A 17,799-nucleotide genomic window follows, 5' to 3' on the forward strand; every position below is an offset into this window, starting at 1 on the left:
ACAAAAATAAAAACAATAAAAATAAAAATAAAATTAAAATTAAAAGGATGGAAGAGCCTAGTCAGATGGAATTGATTCTCAGCCTGGACTCTCATAAGCTGAGTGACCTTGGGGAAGTTCCTTAACCTTGCTGAGCCTCGGGTTTCTCAGGTGTTAACAATGGGGATAACAATACCTGCCTCATAAGGTGGATGAGAAATAACGCATATCGAAGGGATCCGTGGTTACCTGGGGCCGGGAGGAAGGGGAACGGTCGTTATTGTTATGGGCAGGGCGGTTCAGCTTGAGATGATGGAATGATTGGGGAAGTGGAGGGTGGTGACGGTTCTGCTGTAGCGTAAATGTAACGATGCCACTGAACCGCATACTTAAAATCGTGGCTACAGGGGTCATTTTAAGGTATGTATATTTTACCAGAATTAAAATTAGCAAATAAGTAAATAAGTTAAAAATGCCCCAAGTAAAAGGAGTCAGACCTACACAAAAAGCATGGTCCCGGGTACCCAGTGGATGATCTGTGTGTCTGAGTGTCTGTCTTCCTTCCTCCTGGGTTTCTCCTCACCTGGGTTCCAGGGCCACGGCCAAGAGGCAGGATGCGGGCGCGCAGGACGGGTGTCAAGGGAGGAAGTGATTAAATGTTGAACGAGGGCCTGGCGGTTGAGGGGTCAAAGCCAGGCCGGCCCACTGGGAAGGCCAGGCCCGAGGAGGAAGGGGATATCCGGAGGTCAGGGATGGCTCCCGCGTTTTCGGCCAGCGAGACAAGGCAGATGTCTAAATTAAGGAGGAAAGGCGGGTGGGAATTGCAGGATGTCCACAGCAGCCTACGTGGCAAAAATAAAAGCTTCTGGAAGTAAATACATACGTAAATAAATAACTACGGATTTTTTTTTTTTTTTTTTTTAAGTCTCCAAATCCCTCTTCTTGCTCCACTTTACCAAGGACAAGGGCGGCATAATAAGCTGAGAAGGGAAACAAAGCGATTTCTAGATTCTGGCTGCCGTGGGGAAATTACCAATGAAGTCTGACGCTTTCTTTGTTTCTTTTTCATTATGAAAAATACCTTGCCCGACCTGGGCACCCTGCCACCATTGGCAGAACCGTGAGAATCCAGTTAGTTCCCAAAACACTGCCACAGGGAGGTGAGGTCACAAGGGAGCGTGGTTTCCCCCCAGGGCAGCCTAAACCAAAGATAAATAAGTGAGTAAATGATAAATAAATAATGTCCTAGGAGAAACACTAAAATAGGAATCAGAGCACATAGCCTCTGGTCTGGTGCTTTCACATCCTAGCTGGGGACCCTGGGGCAAGTCATTTCCCCTCTTGGCACTTCACAGGGCACGTCTATCTTGAATAGTTTATGAGTGTAGGATACACTGTTTTCAAGCCCTGAAAGAGAACAATGGGAATTGGGGAGAGGAAAGAAAAGGCTGAGCTGAATGGTGGGAGCTGAATATTCCAGCGCTAGAAGAGAGGTCACCTAGCTCATCCATCCAACCATCCGTCCATCCATCCATCCATCCATCCATCCATCCATCCATTCATGCATCAGTTCACTAGTCCCATCTGAACAAATGCCGTAGCAAGGACCTGAAATAGATCAGACCCAGTCCCCACCTGCACAGAAATAGGTCAGACTCAGTCCCCACCTGCACTGAGCTTGCACTCTTCGTGACAGAAGGGATGACATGGGGCCAAGGCCAAAGGGTGAACAAATGACTACATCACCTGGGGCTTGAGCCCTGGGACTGCGTGTAGAGGGTGTGGTAGGGGTGCAGAGTGGGCAGACTCACCACCCACTTTCTTACAGAGGCCAAGAATGGCTTCCAGAGGAAGAACCCACTCAAGGGACAAGCAGAAAGTCTCCAGGCAGATAAAGGGGGGAAACAGCAGAACAATATAAGTGCAAGTGTGTGACCCAGGCATTCCAGTCCCAGGAGATCAGCGTTCTGCCCTAAAGCTCTCCAGGTAAAGACATCTCAGAGTCTGGGAGATGATTAGATCAGAGTTTCTCAAACCTGAGTCTATTAGACCCCTTGGGGGCCAAGAGAGGTATTTTTAGAAGCCTGAGATGTGTCTCTGAGACCTTCTAAATGTTCCGTTTCATTTTGGTGATAATCCAAACAAGTTAAAACAAAATTTTTTTTCTTTTGTCCTTTTAGGGCCGTACCCATGGCATATGGAGGGTCCCAGGCTAGGGGTTGAATTCGGAGCTGAAGCCATCGGCCTATGCCAGAGCCACAGCAACGCCGGATCCGAGCCATGTCTGTGATCTACACCACAGCCACAGCAACACCGGATCCTGAACCCACTCGGCGAGGCCAGAGATTGAACCCGCAACCTCATGGTTCCTAGTTGGATTTGTTTCCGCTGTGCCACGACGGGAACTCCACAAACATGTTCTGTCTGAATGCGCTGAAAGACTGCCACCTGCCATGTCACTTAGGCTCTTACTTTGTTTGCAATCCCTCTAGCGCCCAGTAGTGCTGTGTTCCTTGTAACGTGGCTGGGAAATAGGAGGCGGACTTCGCGTAAACCACACTCCTAGGCCAAGGGAAAGGCAACTGGGGCCTTGGTGCATGGTCAGAATGAAGATTTTTGAGAAGTTGGACCAGAGAGGCATGGTGGTAGCTACTGCGGTACACAGTGCTGTGGGTGCCAGATTCAGAAGTACTGTGCCTTAATTGGGTTTCAAATAGCAATTTAATTTCAGCAAAGCAACATCTTCTGTCACATTAAATTGAAGTGTTTAGTCGAGATGTATAGGTTTTATGGTTTATAAGTTTAAGTTATGTATAAGTTTTATTTTCAATTTGTCTCAGTTTAGAATTGTAGAAGAGCTATAAGTGCGAGGGATAGATACTGAGTGTTGTGCTTACGAATGTGTGAATGGTATTAAGATTAGAATAGTTTGGAGTTCCCGTCGTGGCGCAGTGGAAACGAATCCAACTAGGAACCATGAGGTTGTGGGTTCGATCCCTGGCCTCACGCAATGGGTTAAGGATCTGGCGTTGCCGTTGCCGTGAGCTGTGGTGTAGGTTGCAGACGGGGCTCAGATCCTGCGTTGCTGTGGCTGTGGCTGTGGCCGGCAGCGGTAGCTCCAATTTGACCCCTAGCCTGGGAACCTCCATATGCTGCAGGTGCGGCCCTAAAAAGAAAAAAAAAAAAAAAAGAAGAAGAATGTAAGTCAACGTTAGGGTGAGTCTGTGAGAATTTTAAACAGGGGCCTATCCATTACGTTCTGTTAGCTGTTTAGTGAATGGTTCTCGTCATTAATAATTTCTTGAGTCCAATGGGAGTCTTTCCTGCCGCCACCTAAGATCAAATGACCTCCAAAAGATGAACCATAATCTATTATCATGTCAGTCCCAAGAAAAGGTGCACAGGGCTCTAGGAGGCAACTGCATCTTCCATGATTAGGCCCATCTGACATTTCCTTTGCATTTTCTGCTGCCCCCAACATGTATCTTCGGCTGCCGCAGTGCCACAGAGGTTGATACCTTAGCCATTGTTTACTGAGCAATTTGGGGAACGTTCCTTAACCTCTCCAAGCTTAAGTTTCCTAGTCTGCAAAACAGTCAGGCTGATAAAACTTTACCTTTCAGAGCGGTTTTGAAGGTTAGTTGGGCAGGTGCCTGGAAAGCAATAACAGTTGTTCTAATAGTTAGCATTAATGCCATGGCATGGGTTCATTCCCTGGCCCATGGAGGTAGTTTTTCTCAATCTTTTTTTTTTTTTTTTTTTTTGTCTTTTTTGTTGTTGTTGTTGCTATTTCTTGGGCCGCTCCCGCGGCATATGGAGGTTCCCAGGCTAGGGGTCGAATCGGAGCTGTAGCCACCAGCCTACGCCAGAGCCACAGCAACGCAGGATCCGAGCCGCGTCTGCAACCTACACCACAGCTCACGGCAACGCCGGATCGTTAACCCACTGAGCAAGGGCAGGGACCGAACCCTCAACCTCATGGTTCCTAGTTGGATTCGTTAACCACTGCGCCACGACGGGAACTCCAGTTTTTCTCAATCTTATAGCTCAAGAAACAGGCTTACAGAGGTGAAGGGAATTTGCTCAAATGGCTCAAACCTAACTCGCAAACATGCAAATGGCCTTTGCTTATGATCATTACCCTGCCAGCTCCACCTATGGAAATCCTGCCTGCCTTTTTAAAATTCCTACCTGGAGTTCCCTTGCGGCGCAGCGGGTTAAGGATCCTGCATTGTCACTGCTGTGGAATGGGTTTGATCCCTGGCCTGAGAACTTCCACATGCCTATGGCTCAGTCAAAACATAGACTAGACTAGAATAGAATAGAGTAGAGTGGAACAGAACAGAATAGGCGTTCCCCATCGTGGCGCAGTGGTTAACGAATCTGACTAGGAACCATGAGGTTGTGGGTTCGATCCCTGGCCTCACTCAGTGGGTTAAGGATCCAGCGTTGCCGTGAGCTGTGGTGTAGATCGCAGACACAGCTCAGATCCCTCGTTGTTGTGGCTGTGGTATAGGCCGGTGGCTACAGCTTCAATCTGACCCTTAGCCTGGGAACCTCCACATGCCACAGCTTCGGCCCTAGAAAAGACAACAACAACAACAAAGGAATAGAACAGAATAAAATAAAATAAATAAAATTCTTACCAGAATTAAGCTGCCCTCCTGTGTCCTTATACCTTTAGCTTGGCCTCATGGATCGCAGGAATTTAATCTGGTTTTGTACTATACAGGGTCCATTTACCCAGGATACACCCCCTGGGGTTGGGGGATGGGGACAGATTATCTGGGGTCTGGGAACAATCAAATGTTCTCTGGCCCTGAGCCCTGATCTCATGAAGTCACCTACACCCAGAGCCCCTTCCCAGAAAACTCCCACCACTCCTTTCCCTTGGCTGGATTCCCAGGGGTTCACTTGGTGTTTGTTGAATGGAAACAACACTGAATGGAACTGAGTGGAGCCAGGAGACTTGGGCTCCAACCCTGCCCTGTGACTGCACTGTCTAATTTGGACAAGCCATTTGAACTCTCTGGGCCCCATGCTCTGTATAACGGGATGGGGTGTGTGTGTGTGTGTGTGTGTGTGTGTGTGTGTGTGTGTGTGTTATGAGTGCTTGGTGAAGTCCTACCTAGCTTCAGCATTCTATGTTTTCTAAAGTTGTAGCCAGAGAATCAACATGAGACCTGTGCCCAGGTTAAGTTTCTTGGATCAGTTCCTGCAATCATATTTATTGTAATGTATCTTCTTGAATTGTAGCAATAAGAGGAAAAAATGGGTGTTGAAAACAAAACTTAGGAGCTCCCCTTGTGGTGCAGCAGAAACAGATCTGACTACTTATCCATGAGGACGCAAGTTCAATCCCTGGCTTCGCTCAGTGGGTTAAGGATCCGGCGTTGCAATGAGCTGTGGTGTAGGCTGGCAGTTGTAGCTCTGATTCAACGCCTAGCCTGAGAACTTCCATACGCTGTGGGTGTGGCCCTAAAAAGCAAAAAAAAAAAAAAAAAAAAAAACCCAACCCACCAACCAAAAAAACAAAAAAAAACCTAGCATAGTCATGTTTGCCTTCCAGGGAATGCCGTATTCATCAGTAGAGAAAAGATTTATTTGTCTAGAAAAATTCCATGAGCAGCCTTTTGGCACATGGAAGATGAGCATTTCTCTCTCACCCCTTGAAGAGGGTCTGGTCTGGAAGGGACGGGCAGACAAAGGAAGGTATGAATTACACTGTGTAAGAGAGTAGTGAGAGTTTAGGTATTGTTCATGGACGCTTGAGAGACTGGGAAGTAGAAGCTTAAGAATAGAGAGAGGAGAAATGTATGAACTTTATTTATGTATTTATTTAGCTTTTGTAGGGCCGCATCCACGGCATATGGAGGTTCCCAGGCTAGGGGTGCAATCTGAGCTACAGATGCTGAACTACACCACAGCCACAGCAACGCCAGATCCAAGCTGTGTCTGTGACCCACACCACAGCTCGGGGCCACACTGGGTCCTTAATCCACTGAGTGAGATCAGGGACCAAACCCCCACCTCATGGTTCCTAGTCGGATTCATTTCCGCTGCACCACGACGGGAACTCCCAAATGCATGAAATTTAAAGAGGGAGAGAGCGCCTACCATGAGATGTAGCCAGTAGGGAAAACTGTGCTAGGACATGGCTAATGAGTTTTGAGGGAAGTACTATTTGATATTCCATTTCTTTTGGTCTGTGATGTAATTACTCTCCATCACCAGTAACTCTTCGGTAATAGTCTTGGAAGAAAAAAAGACAGTGGGGTAGGGGGGGTTAGTGTCCAGAGTGAGACACAGGGAGTGAGCACAGAGTGCAGCAAGGACCAAGGGCTTGGTCCTACAGTCAGAAGTAGGACATAGCAGAGCTGCTGCAACAGTTTGGTGCCACTCTGACTGACTGCAGAGAAAGTAAGACACCGTCCCAGACGCTTGGAGCTATGGAGGAAGGGTCTGAATTTCTGCAGCATGTGGCATAGAAAAGGATTCCTTTTACTTTTTGTTAGTTAATACGCTATTGAGGCATAACTGACATGCAGCAGACGACACATACCTGAAGTTTATAATTCGATCACTTTTAACACGTGACACGTTTGAGACCATCACCCCGACATGGACCGTTCCCGTCTCCCCCAAAGCGCTCCTCGTGCCCCTTGGCAAGCCCTTCCTTCCACCCTTTGCCATTCCCAGGCAACCACGAACCTGCTGTCCATCACTACAGATGAGTTTTCCATGTCCGTTTCTTCTTGAGTGAACCTTGGAGTGTGTGTGTGTGTGCCTGCCAGGAAATTGTCCTTTTCATCCAAGTTGCTGAATATGTGGACACAAAGCTCTTCATTATCATTTTAGTATCTGGTGAATCTGTACGGGTGTCTCAGAGAGCTCACTCCCGTGGCTGATAATTTCATCATCTTTCTCTTGTTCCTCATCAGTGTGGCTAGAGGCTTCTCAATTTTACTGATCTTTTCAAAGAACTTTATTTTGATTTCATTGACTTTGTCTATGTTTCTGTTTTTGACTTGGTTGATTTCTGCTCTTCACTTTTTTTAGTTTCCCCAGGTTTAATTTGCTCTGCTTTTTCTTGCTTTTAGGTGGAAACTGATATAATTCTTTTGAGACCTCAATATCTAGATTCAGTGCTGAGTAGTGTTCAATGATATCCCACAAATCTTAATATTTTGTGTCTTCATTTTCATTCATTTCAGAATAATTTCTTTTTTTTTTTTTGTCTTTTTGCCATTTTCTTGGAGGTTCCCAGGCTAGGGGTCTAATCGGAGCTACAGCTGCCATCCTATGCCAGAGCCACAGCAACTCAGGAGCCAAGCAGCATCTGCGACCTACACCACAGCTCATGGCAATGCTGGATCCTCAACCCACTGAGCAAGGCCAGGGGTTGAACCCGCAACCTCATAGTTCCTAGTCAGATTCGTTAACCACTGCGCCACGACGGGAATGCCTCAGAATAATTTCTAATTTACCTTTTGATGTCTCTTTTGACCCATAAGTTACTTAAAAGTGTGTTTGGTTTTCAAATACTTGGGGAGTTTTTAGAGCTCTCTTTCTATTATTGATTTTCAATTTAATTGCACTGTGGTTCAAGAACACTCTTTGCATGTTCTCAAAAGTTTTAAATTTATTGAGATTTGCTTTATCATCTCAAATATGATCTATCCTTGGCAAATGGTCCATGTGCACTTGAACTGAAGATATATTTTGCTCTTTGGGGTGGAATGTACCATAGATATCAATTAAGTCAATTGTTTAATATTATTGTTTAACTCCTCTATATCCTTACTGATCTTCTGTCTATTCTTTTTTCAGTTATTTAGAGAGAGAGAGATTGAAATCCAATTATAATTGTGGATTTGTTTATTTCTAGGTCTATCAGGTTTTTCTTTATATTTAAAAATTCTGTTATTAGCTGCATTAATGTTTAGAATTATTATGCCCTCTAGATGAACTAAGTCTTTTATCATTACGAAATGATCCTGTTTGGCACTTGTATTGTATTGTTTGTTTGTTTGTTTTCTTTTTAGGGCCACACTCGTGGCATATGGAAGTTCTCAGGCTAAGGGTTCAGTCCGAGCTGCAATAGCCGGCTTATACCACAGCCACAGCAACGCGGGATCCAAGCTTTGCAAACTACACCACAGCTCAGGATCCTTAACCCACTGAGCAAGGCCAGGGATCGAACCTGCATCCTCATGGATACTAGTCCAGTTCGTTAATGGCTGAGCCATGACGGGAGCTCCACTTACATTGTTCTTTGCTCTGCGTACTCTGTGTTACATTTTGCTCTTCTGCCTTCTTTTGGTCTAATTAAATTTTTTGTGACTTTCTTTTATCTCCTTGATTAGCCAAAAAAGCTATTCAGTCAGTTTTGGTTATTCGAGTGATTGCTTTAGGGTTTAGACTACACACACCTTTAGATTTTTACAGACTACCTTTAGGGGACTACTTCGCAATGCAGTCTATGAGCGACAATAGAAAATACGCGCTGGTCTCTGCCCCCAGTTCCTGACACAGAGCTCCTGAAGCCCTTGTAATTTCCTGGTGACAGGAGGTCTTTTGCTCTAATGAGATGACTCTGGGCAGGCTCCTGGCTGGCTCCGGGATGAGGGTTGTCACTAGAGAGGTCAAACCATGATTAGACTCTGGGAATTTGCAGCCTCCCCTGCCCCCATTTTCTTACGAAGAGGGAAGGGCTGAAAGCAGAGTTCATGATCAGTCCTGCCTTTCTGATGAAGCCACCGTGAAAGCCCCCAAGTGCGGAGTTCAGAGGGTTTCTGGGTTTGTGACCACGTGGAGGTGCTGGGAGAGTTGGGGTCCCCAGAGAGGGCATGGGAGCATGGTGCCCCTTCCCACATACCTCCCCCAGTGCTCTTTGTAGCTTTTATCATATCCTTTAATAAAAAGTTCAGTGTGTTTTCCTGCGTTCTCTGAGCTGCTCCAGCGAATTGATCAGACCTGAGGAGGGGGAAGAGCGAACCTCGGATTTATAGCCCGCTGGTCAGAAGCCAGGCAATCACCTGGGCTTACGACCAGCATCTGAAGTGTGTGTGGGGAGGAGGGGGCCGTCTTGTGGGGCCTTGCTGGTGTGTAGAACTTGCTTTCTGGTGTGGGGGAACTTCCATGCATTTGGTGACCAGAAGTGTCAGAAGAGGAGTATTCTGCATGAATTGTAAAGGAGCCAGAAGAGAAATCCAGTAGGGAAGAACTAGGTTTTTTTTCCCTACACAGAAGGAGGAATATAAGAATTGTAAAAGAGTAGTAGACTTTCATTTCTCTTCTCCTGCTCTTTGCGCCATTGCTGTGACACATTTGATTTTTACGTATTTATAAACTCTGCACTACCTTGTTCTTTGTGTTAAGCAGTTCATTTTTTAAAAAAATTACAATTAGTGAGCATTCTTTTTATTACTCAATGAATTTTAGTACATTTATAGGTGTACAATGATCATCACAACCCAATTTTATAGCATTTCCATCCCAAACCCTCAGTGTATTCCCCCACCCCCCCAACCTGTCTCATTTGGAAATCATAAATTTTTCAAAGTCTGTGAGTTAGTATCTGTTCTGCAAAGACGTTCACTGGGTCCTTTTTTTAGATTCCACATGTAAATGATAGCTTATGATGTTGGTGTCTCACCATCTGACTGACTTCACTTAGTGTGATAATTTCTAGGTCCATACACATTGCTGCAAATGCTGTTATTTCTTTCCTTTTATTGGCTGAGTAATATTCCATCGTGCATATATACCACATCTTCTTTATCCACTTCTCTGTTGGTGGACATTTAGTTTGAGTCCATGTCTTGGCATTAAAGAGAATTCTTCTATATTTTCCCATGTACATACCCTTTCTTGTGGTCTTCATTCCTCTGTGTAGAACCACATTTTCATCTGGTATTTTCCTGCTTGCTAAAAAAATTTCTTTAGCATTTCTTACAGTGTTTGTCTCCTAGTGATGAATTCTTTCAGTTTTTCTATGTCTGAAAACATCTTTCTTTTGATTTTTTTAAAAATGGTATTTTCACTGGATATGGAGTTCTAGGCTTAAAATTTTTTTCACTACTTTAAGATTTTGCTGCACTATATTCTCACTTGCATTATTTCCAATAAGAAATCTGTTGTCATCTTTATCTTTATTCTTTTGTATATAACTTGCCTTTTTCTCTGGCTGCTTTGAATATTTTTATCACTGATTTTGAAACTTTAGGCTGTGCTGTGCCTTGTAGTTTTCTTCAGGTTTCTTGAGCTTGGAGTTCCCATCGTGGCTCAGTGGTTAACGAATCCCACTAGGAACCATGAGGTTGCGGGTTCTATCCCTGCCCTTGCTCAGTGGGTTGAGGATCCGGCATTGCCGTGAGCTGTGGTGTAGGTCACCGACGCAGCTCGGATCCCGTGTTGCTGTGGCTCTGGCGTAGGTGGCAGCTACAGCTCCAACTAGAACCCTAGCCTGGGAACCTCCATATGCCGTGGGAGCAGCCCCAGAAAAGGCAAAAGACAAAAAAAAAAAAAAAAAAATAGTTTCTTGAACTTGGCATTCATTGAGCTTTGTGTTCCATGGATTTATGGTTTTCATCAAATTTGAAAAAAATTTGAAAAAAATTTTATTTTTTTTTCAAATGTTTCTTTCTCTCCTCCTCTTTCTTCTCTTCTTTGGGGACTTTCATTCCGTGTACATTTAGACTGAATGACATTCTCCCGCAGCTCACTCATGCTCTTCCGATTAGTCTTAATTCATCTCTGTGTGTCATTTGTATAATTTATATTTCAATGCTTTTAAATTCACTAATCTCTTCTTCTGCTAGGTCTAATCTACTGCTAATTCTTCCAGTATATTTGTCATCACAGACATCATGTCTAAAGGCTTTATTTATGTCTTTTTATATCTTCCATGCCTCTACTTTCTGAACATGTGGAGTACAGTTGTCACAACTGTTTTAATGTTCTGCTCAGCTAATTTAACATCTGTGTCAATTCTGGTCAATTTCAGTGGGTTGCTCTTCCTCTCACTATGAGTCACCTTTTCCTGCCTGTTCACATGCCGCTACGGAGCCACGACTTTCTCGATTGCTCTGTCCGATGGCCCATTAAAGGGGTCTTCCTAGTATGGCTGGTGGGAAAAGGCACTAGTCCTGGACAGTAGTGGCAAGTGTCGCCTCTGGTCTATTGGGGTGGTTCTTTCCCGGCCTTGGCAGTTTTCTCACAGGCTTGTGCTGATTGTTACTCAGCTAAAAGTCTCAAGTGAGGTGAGCTATCTGGAGTTCTCTCTGTGCGACGTTCTTGCCTCTCTGTACAGTGCCTTTTGAACTCGAGCCATTCCTCTCTATTGAAAATTTGAACAGTCACATCCTGTTATAATCAATGAATATGTTAATAAGAATATCAGTGAACATTTAGCGAACAATCATAGCTTTTGAATGAAGAAACTGAGCCTAGGGAAGTTAAGTAATTTATCTAAGGTCATTAAGACGAGGTTATCTGTCTCTAGCACCCACATTTTAAACCATCAAATTGTACTGCCTTACTAACAAGTAGATGAAGAGCTATAGTGTTCAACACAGGGAACATAGCAAATATTTTATAATAACTATAAATGGAATATAACCTTTAACAAAGGGCTACTACTAGGAGTTCCCGTCGTGGCACAGTGGTTAACGAATCCGACTAGGAACCATGAGGTTGCAGGTTGGATCCCTGGCCTTGCTCAGTGGGTTAAGGATCTGGCGTTGCCATGAGCTATGGTGTAGGTTGCAGAGGTGGCTCGGATCCCGCGTGGCTGTGCTTGCTGTAGGCCAGTGGCTACAGCTCCAATTAGACCCCTAGCCTGGGAACCTCCATCTGCCGTGGGAGTGGCCCTAGAAAAGGCAAAAGGACAAAAAAATAAATAAATAAATAAATAAAGGGCTCCTAGAACCAATAAATGGGATTAATAGCAAGGTTAATATACACACAGTTTTATTCTTTTATGTTAACAACGAATAACTCTAGTAATTAGAAATTGAAATAAAAAGGCAGTATCATTTACAGTAGCATTAAAAATGTAGCATTAATAACATACTTAGGGATAAATCTAACAAAATATGTGCAAGATTTGTATGCTGAAAACTATAAAACATGGATGGGAACTATCAAATAACACTTAAATAACCACAAAGACCTACCCCAAAAATTGTGCTGCCTTACCATATATTTTACATGCTATTATTTCCTTATTTTTATGATGAGCTGCTATTAATCTACAGTGTGGTTTTTAATCATGGCAGTTTAGAGTAGAGAAAATTTAATAATTTGAAAAACTGAGGGCAGAAAATAAGAGAATGTGAGGTCATATTAGTCGCCTAATAACAAGAATCACTGACATTTATCAAGCACTTTTTGCAGGATAGACATTTGGCTGAATGCTCTTCCAATTTCATTCTCACAGTCTATTCAGTAAATATTGTCTCCATTTTACAGATGAAGGAGCTGAGGCCCCAAAAGATTTACGAAAGTAGTTGCCTACCATCCCTCAGTGGGATGGGAGACCTAGACTATACCTGAACTCATGTGACTTATCACTCCACTAAATTACCTATTTTGGAAGAATCAAGAATGACCAAAAACAGTTGATGCAGGAACCCTGCCCGCTCAGAGTTTATAGTTTAACGGAGGAGATAGGTGTGAAAACTGTTGCATTATACTGTTTTTTTTTTTTTTTTTTTTTGAGTCAGGACCTTCTTGATTGCGAGTGGCAAAATTCTGATTTTACCTAGGATAGTAAAAAGGAAAGAAAAATTTCCTGGGTAATCATGAGGAGCCAGGCAAGAGATCAGCTGGGCCTTCAGGACAGGTGGACCCAGAGGCTGGAATCGCCTGAGAAGTCCCTCACTCTTTGACTCCTGTCTATTTCTTACTCTCTCCTTTAATAATTTATTATAAAAATTTTCAACATGCAAGTTAAAAGATTTCTGTATTGCATATATATAATACACAATATATATACACAGTATATATGTATATAAATATATATACACACACACACCACCACCACCACCACTTAAATTTTACAACTGTTACCATTTTGCTATATTTTATTTATCATGTATCTGTCCATCCATTTCTGTTTTATTGTGCATTTTGGATGGATTTACCCAGATTAGCTTCTCTCAAAGGCTTAAGTACCTTACAGTCTTAATTCTGCAGCTCCAGGTCAAAAACTCCTATGGCCAGACTCAGCTTCATCCTCCTTGGGTTGTGCACCTGCTCCCTCCCTGGACTAAGGGGAAGGTATACTGTAATAGGCAGCCCCAATGGGACTACGTGGTGGGCATGAAGGGAGCATTAGGAAATGGGGGCAAGCAAACAAAGCAATGGAGATGTGACAGGGCGGTGACTAAAGGGACAGCCAGGGATTGTGGGAATGCAAAGGGAGGCACCTAATCCAGCTGAGATGGTCAAAACATGGCTTCTTTTAAGGAGGCGATTCCTGAACTGAGCCTTAAGAGATGTGAGAGGTTGGCATTGGGGAAAGGCTAGATGCTAAAGAGATCATGGAACTCAAAGTGTGGAGCAGTGAGAGAGCCTGGGGAAGTATAAACTAAGAAAAGAAAAATAATGCTTCAGGGTTGAAATACGCTGCGATGCAGGCGGTAGTGAACTGGCTCTCAAAGCTGATTGTGTGCATGTTAGCACCTTGAAATTGGCCATTGTAGGAGTACTTACATCATGGAAGTTAGCAAATCTACAAATAAGGGCTTTATTTTTTGTTAGACTGGCTCAACATTTCCCAGCACCACTGGTCCCAGGCTGTGAAGACCTGAAGATGACTGTATCTTCTCCTAATGTTCTCTCGTGTAGGCTGAAATACTTCTGTAATAAAAAGTCTCTCCTGAAGATTCTGTTTCAGAATTGAATTCTTTTCCCTTGATGTTTTATGCATTCATTCATTTCACTAACCTGCCTACATGGTGCCATGCTTGTGCTGGGTGCTGCAGAGAAGCAGGGGTACTGACACTCCCAAGAAGTCATGGCAGCTGCTGTTAAATACTCCAAGGAGCCTCGGGCCTGTGCCTTTGTTCCTGTCTGAACTTTGCAGAACATTTTACCAGGAACTAAAGTAGACAGATTGCTATCAGGAAAGACTTTTTAGCCTGTGGGATCTGAAAAATAATAATCCATTAACATTGATGGAGTCCTAGCTGGCTCCAGGGTACCTCCTGTCTGGATCAGGAGATTAGAATAGGGGTTGGCAAACTTCCCCAAGTCCTCTACCAAGTCCACATATAAAAATTCTTCCATTCAAAATTTTCTTTTCCTGAAGTGGTAAGTTCAGACTGCCTTCACTATCAACAATTATTTATTGAAGTACACAGAGAACTATGCTACATGACACTTCCTGCCCTTGAAGAGAATCTGGACCCATTAAAAACATATATAAAGAAAAAGAAGGATTTCCCTTTGTGGTCCAGCTGTTAACGTACCCAACCAGGATCCATAAGGATGCAGGTTCGATCCCTGGCTCAGTGGGTTAAGGATCCGGTGTTGCAGTGAGCTGTGATGTAGGTCACAGACACAGCTCAGATCCAGTGTTGCTGTGGCTCAGATCCGGGCAGCTGTAGCTCTGATTAGACCCCTAGCCTAGGAACCATGGGTGAGGCCCTAAGAAGCCAAAAAAAAAAAAAAAAAAAAAGGGAGGAGAAGAAAAAGAAAGACAAAAATTAATAAGAATAGTACTTAAATTAGAGAATCATGAGTGAAAGGAATTATTTTATGTCTCTATTCTGTATGTTGTGTCTTCACTTTCCTAACGGTGTCTTTTGAAACACGGAAGTTTTAAATTTTCATGCTGTCATCTATTTTTTTTGTTTTTGTTTTAGCTTGTAATTTCACATCTAAAAAATATACATATTGCTTTATACAATTTATTTTAAAATAAGTAAATAGGGAGTTCCCATAGTGGCGCAGTGGAAACGAATCTGACTATGAACCATGACGTTGTGGGTTTGATCCCTGGCCTCACTCACTGGGTTAAGGATCTGGCATTGCCATGAGCTGTGGTGTAGGTCACAGACATGGCTTGGAGCTGGCATTGCTGTGGCCATAGTGTAGGCCAGTGGCTACAGCTCCAATTAGACCCCTAGCCTGGGAACCCCCATATGCCATGGGTGTGGCCCTAGAAATTCAAAAAGACAAGAAATAATAATAAATAAATAAATAAATAAATAAGTACATAGAATAAAGGAGAAGAGATATCTATTTATGCTGTCTTTTATAATTATAAAGGTAACATAATTACCTTTACGGTGGATTTGGATCGTCATCTTCAGCTTTCAGGCTAAAGAACTTCCTTTAGCATTTTTTGTAATGTAGATCTACCAGCCAAAAAACATTCTCTTATTGATCTGGGAATGTCTTTACTTCACCTTCGTTTTTGAAAGATAGTTTTGCTGGATGTAAGTTCTTGGTTGACTTTTTTTTTTTTTAGCACTTTGAATATGTCATCCCACTGTCTTCTGGCTTCCACTATTTCCTGTGAGAAATCAATGTTAATCTTACAGGAGTTCTCTTGTTTATGAGAAAGCATTTGCTCTTGCTACTTTCAAAATTCTCTCCTTTCAGCATTTTTTCTGTAATATATCTAGTCATGGATATCTTTGTATTTATCCTACTTGCATTTCATTGAGCTACTTGGATGTGTAGTTCAGTGGTTTTCATCAAATTTGGGTTTTCAGCCACTATATTTTCTAATATTTTTTCTGCTCCTTTCTCTACTCCCTTTACACATATGTTGGTGTATTAATAGTGTCCCACATTTCTCAAGCTCTGTTCATTTTTCCCTATTCTTCTTTCTCTCTGTTCTTTAATTTGCATAATTTCTATCAATCTATCTTCAAATTTACTGGCTCTTTCTTCTGCCAGTTAAAATCTACTATTCGCCCACCTAATGAATTGTTAATTTTAGTTATTGTATTTTCAACTCCAGAATTTCCACTTGGTTATTTTTTTAATAATTTCTAAATCTTTGTTAATATTTTCAATTTGATGTGTATTGTCATTGTATCTTCATATACTTCTTTAAACTTGTTTTTTTGAACACTTTGAATTTTGAATACTCTGAATTCATGAAATGTAATGTCTGCTTTGAAGCCCTTGTTAAATCTGATATTTCGGCCTCCTGAAAGGCATTTTCTGTTGCACTGATTTTTTAAAAACCAGTGTATGTGCCACACTATCCTATATCTTTGCACACCTCTTAATTTTTTTGTTGTTGTTGAAAACTAGACACTTTAGGTAATATATTGTTGCCACTTTGGATCCTAATCTCTTCTCTCCAAGGTTTGTTTTTATTGATGCTTGCTTTTTCATTTGTTTAAGGCCATGAGTGAACTATTTTAATGAAGTCTATTTCCTCCACAGCGTGAAGCCTCTGATATCACTCCTCAGAGGAACGGCCTCAAGCATATGCATAGTCACTCTGGAATGACAGTTGTTTTAGTAGGGCTCCCTTTGTCTTGCTCCCTGATTTCTCTGTCAAACTGTCTGCCTCATTAGTATCATATCCAGATGTTAGGCTCCAGTAATTGCAGGCTGATTGCTCTGTTGTTTTCAATAATGGCCTGGAACATAAATGGCTCTTCAGTCTAACTTAACATTGCAGATATGCTCTCCCAGATCTTACTGCCCAGTTCTAGGATTGCTGCTCCCAAGCAACTTCTAGCTGTCAGTTCGTTCAGGACTCGTCTCAGCTCTCTAGAGACCTACCTCAGCCAAGGTCTTGCCCTTCCCGAGGCAGCACAGGCTCCGTGATAGAGTAAGGTAGGGGTAAAGGCTTGGCCATTTTGGCCCACCATGGCACAGCTCTGATGGGTTATAAATGTTCCAGAGGTCCCATGGGTTGGCTGAAGCTTCGTAAGACTGGCATAGCATTTAGGATTTTCCCTCTGCTAGGTTTTCTTCCTCTCCCTTTCCTCCACAGATATGAATCCCTGATAAACATTCTGTAGGCCGTACCCCTACAGATATCAGTGTCCGCATCTAGAGAACCCAACCTGTGGAAATTGATGCCAGGAGTGACCCAAAAGAGCAGGTAGTATGATGAGATTTTATTTTATTATTTTTTTATTTTTTTATTTTTTTTTGGTCTTTTTGCTATTTCTTTGGGCCGCTTCTGTGGCATATGGAGGTTCCCAGGCTAGGGGTCTAATCGGAGCTGTAGCCACCAGCCTACTCCAGAGCCACAGCAACGTGGGATCCGAGCCGCATCTGCAACCTACACCACAGCTCACAGCAACACCGGATCCTTAACCCACTGAGCAAGGCCAGGGATCGAACCCACAACGTCATGGTTCCTAGTCAGATTCGTTAACCACTGCGCCACGACGGGAACTCCATATGATGAGATTTTAAAGCTGGATCACTGGTTGTTCCCTGGTGGCCTAGAAGTTAAGCATTCAGCATTGTTACTGTGGTGGCTTGGGTTCAGTCTCTGGCTTAAGAACCTCTCCATGCTTCAGGCAAGGCCTAAAATAAAGCTAGATCACTAACCACCTAATTGGCAATGAAGACCTCCTCCCTGGCAATAGGTGGAGCAGAAAGGTGGTGGTTCAGTTCTCACTGGTGCTGAATTAGGGTGGTATGCCCACGGAGAGGAATGCACCAGTGGGCGTGATGTATTTCACATTTGAGAAGTATAGGAGTAATAGCAACTACAAGGATAATGGAATCGAGTGACTATGGCAACATCCATGGATTTTCTAGAAAAAGGTAGTGAAAAGCTACAGGCTGTTAACAGGCAATGAAAGCCATGTGTGAAAGCTTACAAAG

The 17,799-nt window shown here is 43.1% G+C and overlaps 1 long non-coding RNA gene across 1 annotated transcript in view; it reads left to right on the forward strand.

The window, feature by feature from the left end:
* LOC106504801 (uncharacterized) overlaps nt 1-17,799 on the forward strand; it is a 48,351-nt gene that overhangs the window by 15,737 nt on the left and 14,815 nt on the right. The window contains exon 3 of the long non-coding RNA XR_014814643.1: nt 16,952-17,062. This is a non-coding gene — a long non-coding RNA (uncharacterized LOC106504801). The remainder of the gene's footprint in view (nt 1-16,951; nt 17,063-17,799) is intronic.

This window comes from Sus scrofa, chromosome 9, assembly GCF_054392235.1.
Source record: "Sus scrofa isolate SSC_HxYL_T2T_F1_AM1 chromosome 9, Sscrofa_HxYL_maternal_Yorkshire_Landrace_v2.0, whole genome shotgun sequence".
Classification (NCBI taxonomy): Eukaryota; Metazoa; Chordata; class Mammalia; order Artiodactyla; family Suidae; genus Sus; species Sus scrofa.